Below are 14,261 nucleotides of genomic sequence, written 5' to 3' on the forward strand. Positions count from 1 at the left end.
ACTGGAGGATGTATCAGAATCAGATCTCAAACAAAACAACTAAGTCTCACCCTCAGGTGATGAGTGTGCCTGAATTCCTAGAGTCAGGGGCAGAGATTTGGACCTGCCAGTCTTGGGTCATGAACACTCAAACTCCCTATAATCCTGACCAGGACCCTATTTAGGCTCAGACCAGCTCAGGCACCATTACACCCATGCCTCATGTCTCCAGACTCTCTTCCCATCACCAAGACATCCCACTTCAGCTCGCCATTGGAGTTGATCTGGTTTGTTGGTATTGTTTGTTTGTTTTTTTCTCTTTCTTTCCTCTGCTACTCTCATGGCTCAGTTTTCTAACAGTGTTAAGTATATTTGAGGGGCTGCAGGTCTTTGAGACAGACGTCTACCTGTAGTCTCTGGCTCTCCAATAAAGACTCCCAGTTGGACCTCCAAAATGTGGCTTCTCTGTTTCCTGCATTTCTGTATAATAGTAATAAGCAAATATAATATATATTTATTATATATTATATACCTATTTGCGTATACTTGTATAATATACAAATATTAATATGTTAGGTGATGCACACTTTGGAAATGGAAGCTGAAGAGAATAAGAAATTGGGGGTACTCAGGGAATTGTAGATAAATAGTGTGTCCAATTTGGAAAGAAAATATTTTTGGAAAGAAAAAAGAACAGGAGTTTTTTGGGGTGTTTTTCTTTGCTGTTTTTGTTTTCTTTTCTTTTTGTCTTGTTTGTTTGTCATCTGTCTTTGGGAGTGAACAGGAGGCACAGAAATGAAGGGACGAAGGGTAAACAAATAGCTAGCAATAGTATTTCCAGGACACTATGGTGCAAAAGAAATATACAAATTGTGGGTGGGATGGAAAAACTGAGAGAGAGGGAAGGAAGGGGTCACATTATCCAAAAGGAAGCATACTCTTTGCCTGACTTTTTATAACTGTAACCCCTCTGTTTTAAGCAGTTTTAAATAAAAAAAACTAAAAAAGAATGTATTATTGGGTTACAAATCTGAAATAGGGAGTGAGTTAGGTAGGAACACTCAAGAAAGAAAATAGATTTGTAAGCTTTAAGGGAAGAAACATTTTTCCTTAGATTTTTAAAATAAATACTCTGACCTAGCAGAGGGCAGAAAAAAAGTTATGATAGGCTGTATGAGTCACATTTGGCTGGTTATGGTAGTTCATTCCTACAATGCCAACTATTCTAGAGGCAGAGATCAGGAGGATTCTGGTAAAAGTCCAGCCTGGACAAAAATTTAGTAAGACCTCAGTTCAGCAAACAAGCCAACTGTTGTACTGTGTGTCTATTACCCAATTGTGCAGGTAGCAGAGATATGAGGACTGAAATCCAGAGGCCCTACCTAAAAATTAATTTAAACCAGAATAAGGCTGGAATCATGGCTCTAGTGAATTTTTCTAGCTAATGTATGGTCCTGATTCCTAAAACCTGAGTACTGCCACAACATACACACACCCCTCAAATCAGAGAAAAGAGAAAGAAATTTATTTACAAAAAGAAGTTTATTATAATTTCTATTTAATATATACATGGAAGAAAAGCCAAGGAAAGAGAGAGACTCTAAAAAGAGTTGCTTTAGTGGTTTATTGAGGTGCAGGTGGCTCACATCTATAATTGTACCCACTTATGGGGCTGATATCTGAAGATTGCAGTTTGAAGCCAGCCCAGGGAAGAAAGTCAGGGAGAATCTTATCTCCAATTAACCACAAAAAGCCAGAAGTGGAGCTGTGGTTCATGTGGTACAGTACTAGCCTGAAGCAGAAAAGCTCAGGGACAAAGCTCAGATCCTACCTTTAAGCCTCTGGACTGAAACAGAACAAAAACAAAAACAAAAACAAAACCAAGAACAAAAGAGTTAACATAGATCAACCTTTGTCCTGCTGAATCTACAATTCCCTTTCCCTTTCCAGGGATCAGTTAAGCTCATATACAAGACAAAGGGTACAGAAATCTAAAACAGAAAAAAATGCATACAGGACATAAGAACCTCTTGTTTCTAATTGTGGGAGTTCATGTTGATGCGATTCTTTATATATGGTCTTTTGCACTTAGCAACACAACAGTGATACTCACTTGATGCTATATTGGAAATGAACCATACAACATTGGTGTGGGGGGCGAGTAAGGAGGGTTAAGTGGGAGAAAGGAGGGAGGGGGTAACAGTGTTTAAAAAGAAATGTACTCATTACCTTACTTATCTAACCGTACCCCCTGTGTTCCTCACATTTACAATAAAGATATATAAAAAAGAATTAGCTTAGAATTTCCTCTCATACAGAATCATCAATAAAAACCAATACATTTCAGAGCAGTGATAAGACAAAGGGGGAAAAAAAGCCTTACATTTCTCATGGGTAGCAGTTGTGGGAAAACTTATGGTAGATAAACACTAGGTAATAAAGTTTCTGTAGATGTCTCTCATGCAATCTCTTAGCTGAATGGAGTGTAATAGAGTCTTCGTTTGTATAGGCTACTATACAAACAAGGTAGTATTATTACTTTTTTCGAACTCATAGCTCTGTAATTGCTATGTGGGCACTATCCCACTTGAGCCACACCTCCAATCCTGCATTCTGCTGTTCTGATAGCATAGAAATTACTTATTGGGAAGATTTTACCATTGTTTGGATGTAATTTTAGATGTAATTTACTTACTTTTATTACTCTTTCTTAACCATAAAAATTGAAAATCTCCCTGCCTTTTATCCATGCCTAATGCCATTTGTTTTTAGTAAGGCGATAAAAAAAAAAAATTGGAGGTTTGTTTCACAGATTATGAGTGAGTCAGTTTTTAGGATAATCTTGGTTTTCCTATGTTATATCATCTCTCAATTCCTGGACCTTAACCATATCTACTAATTGTAAAAATACTGAAATTCAAGTCCATTTTTTCTTTAAAATTTATTTTCAAAATAGATCCTATAGTTCAGATACAAAGATGTATGTATCTAGAATGTTGCGTGCATACATACATGACATATACAAATGGGGACTCGTGGCCTGTGCTGGTCGCGCGGCTGCGTGTGCATCTGGACATGCATGGGAAGGGAGGAAACAATAAAGGACACGAAACTGAGGAAATTCTGAAGAGAAAGCGCCATTCTACTTTATAACAGCACGACCAGGGGAGAGCGAGAACACAGCACATCCAAGTGCAATGGATGAGCCTCATTCTGGGAAAACCACCTTCGTGGATCATGGTATCTCCCCTGCTTGTACTGGAGCTTGGAAGTCCATAAGGCTATCACCAGTTTACCTCCAGAAAGACAGCAGTGGAAACATGACTCAAGAGCCACCTGAGCAAACAAGCGAAAGAAAGGATACCACCCCGAGTTCAAGCCCAGTAACCCCCCCCCCCACACACACACAAAGAAATAGCAAATATTCACGACTGCACTGCCAACAGCAATCATTGCCTGTTCTACAACAGTCAAACACTATTTTGGAATCTTAGAATAGAAATTAAGTCTCATATAGACTATTTGACAAATAAAGCAAGTGATGTAAAGAGGAAGTAATTGAAGTTCTGATAACAGAACTCCTGTCTTCTTTCAGGCCAAGTGTATGACTGACACTTATAGCACTGATATCTCTATTAGAAACTTAATGGTACATCTAAGCTTTAGATTTTTTTTTTTGGTCAAAGTGATGTAAGAGGGCTTACAGTGTCATATGTAAGGCAGGGAGTACAATTTTTACCCAACTTGTTACCTCCTCCCTCATTTGTCTCCCACCGTCCCCCCTCTCTCCCTTTCCCTACCCCTCCTCCCCATGAGTTGTACAGTTGGATTATAGCATATAGTTTTGTAAGTATTGCTGTTGTATTGGATTGTCTTTTATCCTTTGCCTCTCCATTTTGATATTCTCCTTCCTTCCCTCATTCCGACAAACATATATACAATACATAGGGTACAAAATCAGTTCCAGTGACATCAGGGATAAAATGATGGAGAAGAAAGACAAAAGGAAAAGACATAATTTCACATGGTATGTTGAAAATAACAACAACAATAATAAACCACTTATTTCCATAAAAAAACAAAAACACAAACAAATGGGGACTTGTAGACTAATACTAACCTATTTCCCACTTTCTATTACCATAACATTTAAAAGGGAAAGACTGGCATTGTGAAATGTTCTCAGATGTCAAATACCAATTCTGTTCAGAAATAAGAAACCAATCAAGTATCACCAAGCTATTTAACATTGTTATCAAAATCATTCAACTTTCTGATGTAGCAGCTGTTCAGAGGTTTTCTTTTTTTGGTGTGTTTTTTGAGTTTCTTTGATTCATTTATGACAATAAATATGTTGATTTTGTTTTCATTCTTTTTTCTTAATCTGTTTTTAAAATTTATTTTCTAAGAATGGAAAGCTAGGTCCTGACTACCTTATTGTTTTACTACTGAAATGAACTAATATTGAAAAATTTTAGGTTGTGTGAAGTGATGTGCTAGTCAAACAGACTCAAAAGAGATTATTGTGAGTGAGTGTGATGTGGAGAGTGCATGTACCACAGTAGTACAATTAGTGATCTCACCAAGTAGATATCCAAACCTTCTTGATATATTTTTTTTTACCAGCCTGAGGGATGTAGTCCACATCTTCGGACATTTGAAATTTTCAAGGCTTTCTTCAGTTTGATTATTGAAATAGTCATTTCCTTTGCAAAACCAATAATTATATTAACTCTTCATGGATACACTAGATTTGAAAGAGAAAAGCACAATCTATCAATAAATGTATTCTCAATTTGGTTCCAGCACATGGGGGTTCTTCATGCTTTGTTTAGATCAACTTCAGTTGTTAAATTAATTGCCATTCTCATATTTCACTCTCTAGCTTGAGCTTTCCCATGAAGGTCTGGATTGCATATCTGGCTACAGATTAGTGAATCTCATATTAAATGTGCCATTTCTGTTTTTTGTTTGTTTGTTTTGTTGGTTGATTGTATTGTTTTGTTTTGCTTTTGTCAGTCCTCAGGCTTGGGAGTCTCTTTGCTCATCTACCACTTGAGCCACAGTGACACTTCTGTTTTTTTCTGTTTATTTGGTGCTGAGGAATCGAACCCAGGGCTTCATGGATGCTAGGCAAGCACTTTACCGCCAAGCCACATTCCCAGCCCCTTAAATGTGACATTTCTTCCATCATGACATCCTTCTAAAATTCTGTAAAGGAATCTCCATCTAAGTTAATAGTGTTTAATTCTTTCAAGTGCTCTGGCCAAAGACATGATTTCATTTGTAACTCCTACTTTTCTCTCTTATTTCATATCTAGCCATCAGAAAATACTGTTTGCTGTAATGTCAAAATATTTAAATCACCTAACCTTCCTATTTGGACTATCAGCTACAGACTAGATGATAGCATAGATATCTAAATAATCTTCCTACCTCTTGTATTGTTTCCTTTATAGTACATCTAAGCAGTCCACAGAGCTCTTTAAACACAATTCATTTTCATGTTCCTTCTCTGTTGGACACTTTGACTATGCCCTATTGCAGATGGAATAAAACATAAAGTTCTCAAAAAGGTCTATAGGAACATATGACCAGGCATAACATTTCTCTTACAGAGGAATAGTATTCAACATCTTGGTGAGCATACCTGGATGTCAGATGAAAACTAAAAAGTTACCATGGAAATGAGTAAAACTGGGGGGAGGGGAGATGACTATAATTCAGACTCTATTTAGCTTAATCTCTGATTAAGCAAAATGAATATCTGCCTTTCTCAATTCTACAGGTCAAGAAAGAGGGGGTGAGAAAGAACTCCTCTTGTCTGGAGGAAATCAAGATTTTATACACAATTAGCTCTATTTACTTAAATATCTCTAGACCTGTTACAAGGCCATATGCTCAGAAATAAGAGGAATAAAACCGGAATAGAAGTAGATTGGGGTAGGGGGCTAGGAATTTGGCCTAGTAGCAAGAATGCTTGCCTCAAATACATGAAGCCCTGGGTTCGACCTCAGCACTACATATATAGAAAAGGCCAGAAATGGTGCTGTGGCTCAAGTTGCAGAGTGCCAGTCTTGAGCAAAAAGAAGCCAGGGATAGTGCTCAGACCCTGAGTTCAAGGCTCAGGACTGGCAAAAAAAAAAAAAAAAAAAGTACGTTGACAGGTGATCAGTTACTAGGTTAAGCATATGAGAACCTAAACATAATTATATAATAAATATGCTTAAGAAAATAGAGGAACATATAAAAAATGAAATGTTAGAAAACATTACAATAAGTTTTTTTTTGGAAAAAAATCTCATTATGGCTGAAATTTAAAACCCTATGTACAGTTGGAAGCATAAAACAGAATTCAATAGAAAAATACCTTACCTGAATCATCAAAAGAGGAATATTACAAACAACAAATAGCACATGTGATTATGATCTGGATTTCTTGAGAAAGAAAATGTAGCAGAGACAATATTTACATTGATAAGAGCAAGGATTTTCTAAACTGAAAGAAGGTACAGTAGAACTATTCAAACAAATACTCTGCTAGAAAATCTTTAGAATAATAAATACAAAGAAATAATACTTGAGTGTATCATAGCAAAACTTGGAAGAGTAAAGATAGATAGTAAATCTTTAAAGCACCAAAACTAAAATAGACACTTCATCTTCAATGTCTGACAGCTAATTACTCAGTGGAAATGATGGAAGCTAGAAATCAATAGAATGACATCTTGAAAATGCTTGAGAAACGAAATGCCTACCAGAATTCTATATTAAGCAAAAGAAGCATCCAAAACTATAGGCAAAATAATTAATGGCATTCTCAAACAAAAGTGAAAAGGTATCATTATCAGATATAGTAGAAATACTGAGGGAGTTCCTCTTGCAGAAGTCAAATAATTTGAAATGAAAACATGGAAATTCAAGAGGTAAAGTAACTATATGGATAAATCCAAACATAATTTTCCTACAAACCTCAATTCTTGGAAAAATGTATTGTGTCTAAAATATGTGAAGAGTTAATAGGTAATAGTACAAAATGGGAGGGACAATAGCCAATTTGTCCTATTAACATTCTCACATTTTCTAATCTCCCATAGAGCTGCATCTTTAGTATAACTTCTAGTGTATAAATGCATGCATGTTCCAGTATATTCATCTTTCTTCTACTTATGGATATTGAAATTTTTGCTAACACTTTTGTTATTGTATAAAATAGTCATCCATCTTGACCATTTCTGATATCTCCAAGTTAATGCTACTTATGGAAATATTTAAAAAAAGAACTCCAATTTATTAACATTTGTGCTAGTTTAAACATTACATCAGAGAAGTGAAGACATGGCTCAAAATTTAGAGCATAATAAACCAATCACTAAATGGGCAAAGGAGATAAGGAAAGACATCTCAGAACAGGAAAGAATGGAAAGAAACACATAAGGAAATGCTCATCATCCCTAGCCATAAAGGAAATGTAAATCAAAACAACTCTGAGATTCCATGGCACTCCAGTAAGATGGGCCAACATTGGGAAATTGAACAATAACAAATGTTCGCAAGGAATTTGGGAAAAACTACTACTGCACTGTTTGTGGGAATGTAAACTAGTACAACCACTCGACAATAGTCTGGAAGTTCCTGAAAAACTAAACAGAGACCTTCTTTATGATCCAGCTGTACCATTCCTAGGCATTTACCTGAATGAACATCATGAGCCAGGATCTGATAAGGACATCTGCACATCCATGTTCATTGCTTCACTATTCATAATACACAAGATATGGAAACCGCCTTATGCCCCACAGTAGATGAGTGGATCTAAAATGCATGGTACCAATTCACAATGGAATTTTACACAGCCACTAGAAAGAATAAAATAATGTCATCTGCAGGAAAATGGATGGAAGAAGAACAATTAATGTTAAGAGAGGTAAGCCAAGATCATTCCCTCCATGGGAATGTTTATTCAAAGAATGAATAAGTTTATTCAAGAGTGAATTGTTCAGTCTCTATGTATTTGTATAGTTGCTTTTGTTTCTCTTTTTCTACTCTGTCGTCAATGTGACCCAGTCCACTGGACAGCCTTTCAAGTGACCTTTTCTTTAATGTACTGGAATTTTCACTTCCAAAATTTCAATTTAATTCTTTCAGAATTTCAATACCTTTGTTGAGGTCCTTTTTCTTTTTCTTTTCTTTTTAATTTTTATTATAAAACTGATGTACAGAGAGGTTACAGTTTCATACGTTAGGCATTGGATACATTTCTTGTACTGTTTGTTACCTTGTCCCTCATACTCCCCTCCCCCTCCCCCTTTCCCCCCCTGAGGTGTTCAGTTCACTTACACTAAACAGTTTTGCAAGTATTGCTTTTGTTGTTGTTTCTCTTATTTTACCCTTTGTCTCTCAATTTTGGTATTCCCTTTCAATTTCCTAATTCTAATACCAGTATACACGGTTTCCAATATACTCAGATAAGATTACAGAGATAGTGTAGATACAATCACAAGAAGGTGATACAAGAACATCATCAATAGTAGAAACTACAGATACACAAGGGATGTTGAAAGTAGTTACAACTGTGATATAACAATCATTTCCATAAAATGGAGTTCATTTCACTTAGCATCATCTTATGTGATCATAAGGGTATAGCTATTGGGCTCTTGTGATCCTCTGCTGTGACTTGCCTAAACCTGTGCTAATTATTCCCAATAAGTGAGACCATAGAGTCCATGTTTCTTTGGGTCTGGCTCACTTCACTTAGTATAATTTTTTCCAAGTCCTTCCATTTCCTTACAAATGGGGCAATGTCATTCTTTCTGATAGAGGCATAAAATTCCATTGTGTATATGTACCACATTTTCCTGATCCATTCGTCTATGGAGGGGCATCTGGGTTGGTTCCAGATTCTCGCTATGACAAATTGCCCTGCAATGAACATTGTTGTGCTGGTGGCTTTACTGTGATTTTGTTTGTGGTTTTTTGGATAAATACCCAAAAGTGGGGTTGCTGGGTCATAGGGGAGTTCTATATTGAGCCTTCTGAGGAATCTCCATACTGCTTGCCAGAGTGGCTGAACCAGTTTACATTCCCACCAACAATGAAGTAGGGTTCCCTTTTGGCCACATCCCCTCCAAAAACTGTTATTGTTAGTTTTCTTGATATATGACATTCTTACTGGGGTGAGATGGAATCTCAATGTTGTTTTGATTTGCATTTCTTTTATGGCCAGTGATGTAGAGCACTTTTTCATATGTCTCTTGGCCATTCTAATTTCCTCATCAGAGAAGTCTCTTTGTAGGTCTTTAGCCCACTTGATGAGCGGGCTATTAGTTCTTTGTGGTTTTGTTTTGGAGGAAGGTAATTTTTTTAGTTCTGCATATATTTTAGATATGAGGCCTTTGTCCGTTGAATGGCCGGTAAAGATCTTCTCCCAGTCTGTGGGCTTTCTGTTTATCTTGTGAGCTATGTCCTTTGCCGTGCAGAAGCTCTGCAGTTTGATGCAGTCCCATTTGTCCAACCTTTCTTTGATTTGTAGCCTTTCAGGGTCTTTGTTAAGGAAGTTCCGTCCTGCGCCAAGGAGCCCAAGTGTTTCTCCTACTTCTTCCTTTAGTGTTTTCAGGGTGTCTGTTTTGATTTCAAGGTCTTTAATCCATTTGGAATTGATTTTGGTGCAGGGTGATATATAAGGATCTAGTTTTAGTTTGTTGCATGTGTTGAGCCAGTTTTTCCAGCACAATTTGTTAACGAGGCTATCTTTCTTCCAAACTATTGCTTTAGCCCCTTTATCAAAGATTAAGTAGGCGTAGTTCTGTGGGTTCATTCCCGGGTCTTCAGTTCTGTTCCATTGGTCTTCAGGCCTGTTCCGGTGCCAATACCAAGCTGTTTTTATTACTATAGCTTTATAATACAACTTGAAGTTGGGTATTGTAATTTGTTGAGGTTCTTTTTCATGTTTTCCATTTTCTTCCTAATTGAAGCAGCACTTTGTATCCCCTTGGATTTTACTCAGACACTTATTTCTGCTCCATTTATTTCTGTTGATAATATTTATAATCATTTGTTTAGATCTTTCCTTGGGATATTGAGTATGTAAGTAACTATCAGAAGTGACCTTTGGTGTGGACTTGTTGAATTTTTAAAGAATTCTGTTGTTTAATTTTTTCCCCAATTTCTTGTGTTGCTGTATTGAATTTGTGTAACTGAGGCAATGACATTGGGTGGAAACTTTAATTATTGGTAGTATTTCAGATGAAATATTCTCAATGTTCATGAAGGACTGTGTAATGACAGGGCAGAGCCGTTTCTCATTATTGGATTTAAAGTAAGGCTCAATAGCCAATACCTTGCATTATGTCATCATTTCTTTTTGTTTTCATGATTTTTCAGATAGTGTTGAGGTATTTTTTCGAGCCATTTTTTTCAATTTTTTATTATCAAACTGATGTACAGAGAGGTTACAGTTTCATACATTAGGCATTGGATAAATTTCTTGTATTGTTTGTTACCTTGTCCCTCATACCCCCTCCCCCCTCCCCCTTTCCCCCCTTGAGGTGTTCAGTTCACTTACACCAAACAGTTTTGCAAGTATTGCTTTTGTAGTTGTTTGTCTTTTCTTTTTACCCTGTGTCTCTCAATTTTGGTATTCCCTTTCAATTTCCTAGTTCCAATACCAGTATACACGGTTTCCAATATACTCAGATAAGATTACAGAGATAGTGTAGGTACAACCATAGGAAGGTGATACAAGAACATCATCAATAATAGATGCTACAGATACACATGGGTAGTTGAAAGTAGTTACAACTGTGTTACAACAAGTGTTTCCATAACATGGAGTTCATTTCACTTAGCAACCTCTTATGTGTTCATAAGGGTATAGATATTGGGCCTTGTGACGCTCTGCTATGACTTGCCTAAACCTGTACTAATTATTCCCAATAAGGAAGACCATATATTTCTCGTACTTATGATTTCTCCATGGCTGAGATTACAAGGATCAACAATGCCCAGATTATTCTGTCGAGATTGGAGTCTCACACAATACTAATTTCTTCTCATATATATATTCTTATTTATTGTCAAAGTGATGTACAGAGAGGTTACAGTTTCATACGTTAGGCCTTGGGTACATTTCTTGTACTGTTTGTTATCTCCTCCTTCATTCCCCTCTCCCCCATCCGCCTCTCCCTCCCCTCCCATGAGTTGTTTAGTTGGTTTACACTAAGTGGTTTTGCTAGTATTGCTTTTGGAGTTGTCTTTTTATCTTTTGTCTCTCAATTTTGATATTTGACCTAGACTAGCTTCAAATCACAACCGTCCCAATATCTGGGTCCCAATATCTGGAACTCCAGGTATTCTCTTTGTTCTTGGACTTGGTTTAATTCAGTTGACAGAGGATAAAATAAAATGGATAAAATCTTTTGTAATTTATTGAGCCTTGTTTTATGGCCCAAATTATGGCTTATGATACATACATGTATGTATGTATATATACGCATGCATACATGATAATAAGAACATATATACATATGTATATACACATACATATATACACACATATACATATGTGTGTTCTTTGTTTTTCTTTTTTCATTGTCAAACTGATGTGCAGAGAGGTTACAGTTTCATACGTTTGGCATTGGATACATTCTTTGTACTGTTTGTTACATATGTGTGTTCTTATAATCATTGTGTACGTGGTATATCCTTTCCCACTTTTAGTAACAATTTGCCTAGTTCTTAATATTTATATGTACCTTTTTATAAATGAGCATATTGTTCGATGTTTAAAAAAATTGGTCCAATTCTGTTTCTCCTTTTATGAGGAGTTTTTTCATACATTGGCATTACAGGTAGCTACTAACAGAGATGGATGATAGACTGACCCCTTGCTTTTTATTTTGTTTGTTTTTTGTCTCCTTGTCTTGCTTTCTTACTCTCTTTTGAATTAATCTTCTTTATTAGTTTTAATTGTAGTTCTTGGTCTTTTATTTTTTTTCTCTAGAGAATACATCATGTACCATTGTTCTTATATATAATTCCCTTCTACTTATATACTACATAGCACAATGTATCATCATTTTTGTTTTAATAATTGACCCAGTTGATGTCAACATTTTACTGTGAAATAGGACAGATTGGTACTTTCTTTTCATTGTACTGTTGTTCTTTTTTTCTGTACCATTGTTCTTATATATAATTCACTTCTACTTATATAGTACATAGCACAATGTATCATCACTTTTGTTTTAAATAATTAATTTCCTCTTAAACAAAGTTTAAGAAGTTTTTTTTATTTTTTATGATTCTGTCATCATTCCTTATGATTTTTATTCTTTTATGTTATACTTATTCCTGCCATAATTTCGCTACAGTTTGACAATGGTCAATTTGTTATCATTATATTTTTGGTAATGAATTATTTTCATTTTATAATACAAAATTTGATTTCAGTTTTATTTTCAAAAGATATTGTCACTGGCTATGGAATTCTGAGCAGACAGTCCTTACCACAGCTCTTGAGTGTGTAATTTCATTTCCCTGTTATGAAGAGAGGTCAGCCATTAATTCTCATCAATGTGCTTTTGTTCTCATAGGCTTTCAGGATTTTCCTCATTATTTTTGTTTTTCAGATATTTGAGTGTAAGTAATTATGTGTGGTTTTTAAAAATTGTCATGTCATTTGTGATTTGCTGAAAATCATGCATTTTTGTAAGATGTATTTAATTTGGCAATTTTCTGTGTGTTTTCAGCTATTTTTTCTCATGCTTATACACATGAGGAATCAACCAACTTCCATCATTAACCACAGGAATGGTTCTCTGAAGGGCAGATATTCAGAATCATGATGAAGGATGGGGGATTATAGCAAGACATTAGTAGTTTAATTAAGTCCTGATTTCAGAAATACTTCTTATATCCTTTTATTGCTTTAGTAATCTAATATAGACTTTTTTTTTGGGGGGGGTGCTAATATTGGGCTTGCACTTAGGGCTTCAGTGCTGCCCTTAGCTTTCTTGCTCAAGTCTTTCATTCTACTTCTTGAGACACATCTCTACTTTCAGATTCTGCTGGTTAATTGGAGATAAAAGTCCTATGGACTTTCCTGCCTGGGATGGTTTCAAACTGCAGTCTTCAGATCTCAGTCTCCCGAGAAGATAGTATTACAGTCATAAGCATCAGCACTCAGGATAAGACATTTGTTTAAGGAAGATATTGAGAATAAGTCTTTCCCAACTTTGGGTTTGAATACTATGTTTCTCATTTTTAAATGCAGCGATCTTTCCAATATACCACATTTTACTGCACAGAACATAAACTTATAAACAGTCATGGCTTTTTACTATAGTTGACAAATGTGTCTGGATTTGTTGATTCTTTCCCACTAAAAAACAAACAAACATTTTTCTTGATTGTAAAACAGAAGGTTTATTGGAGAGAAACACTTAAATATGAATCACATAGGTATTCCTTGTTTGATGGTTCCTGGCAAAAAAATAAATGCAATTTTAGTTGTCTTGAAGCAAATCTTGTTTTCTTTCGTTAGCTGTGGGGACACATTGCTAGAATGTTTTAGAAATAAAGTGGATATGAAAAATGTCAAAGCTTAGTCTTAATGATGAACTCTGATGAACTCATCCAGCTACTATGGTTTTTAAATTTCCATACTGTGGTCTCACTGATTTCTTTTCTTTTCTTTTTTTTTTTGGCCAGTCCTAGGCCGTGAACTCAGGGCCTGAGCACTGTCCCTGGCTTCTTCTTTTTTTTTTTTTTTAAGTTTTTATTATAAAACTGATGTACAGAGAGGTTACAGTTTCATACCTTAGGCATTGGATACATTTCTTGTACTGTTTGTTACCTTGTCCCTCATACTCCCCTCCCCCCTCCCCCTTACCCTTTCCCCCCCTGAGGTGTTCAGTTCACTTACACCAAACAGTTTTGCAAGTATTGCTTTTGTAGTTGTTTCTCTTTTTTTTACCCTGTGTCTCTCAATTTAGTATTCCCTTTCAATTTCCTAGTTCTAATACCAGTATACACGGTTTCCAATATACTCAGATAAGATTACAGAGATAGTGTAGATACAATCACAAGAAGGTGATAAAAGAACATCATCAATAGTAGAAGCTACAGATACACATGAGATGTTGAAAGTAGTTACAACTGTGATATAACAATCATTTCCATAAAATGGAGTTCATTTCACTTAGCATCATCTTATGTGATCATAAGGGTATAGCTATTGGGCTCTTGTGATCCTCTGCTGTGACTTGCCTAAACCTGTG

The 14,261-nt window shown here is 35.8% G+C and overlaps 1 pseudogene; it reads right to left on the reverse strand.

The window, feature by feature from the left end:
• Positions 1 to 3,131: 3,131 nt before the first annotated feature.
• On the reverse strand, positions 3,132 to 3,232 carry LOC125357812 (annotated as a pseudogene).
• Between the last annotated feature and the right edge of the window lie 11,029 nt (positions 3,233 to 14,261).

The sequence above is a fragment of the Perognathus longimembris genome, chromosome 9 (assembly GCF_023159225.1).
Source record: "Perognathus longimembris pacificus isolate PPM17 chromosome 9, ASM2315922v1, whole genome shotgun sequence".
NCBI classification, from domain to species: Eukaryota; Metazoa; Chordata; class Mammalia; order Rodentia; family Heteromyidae; genus Perognathus; species Perognathus longimembris.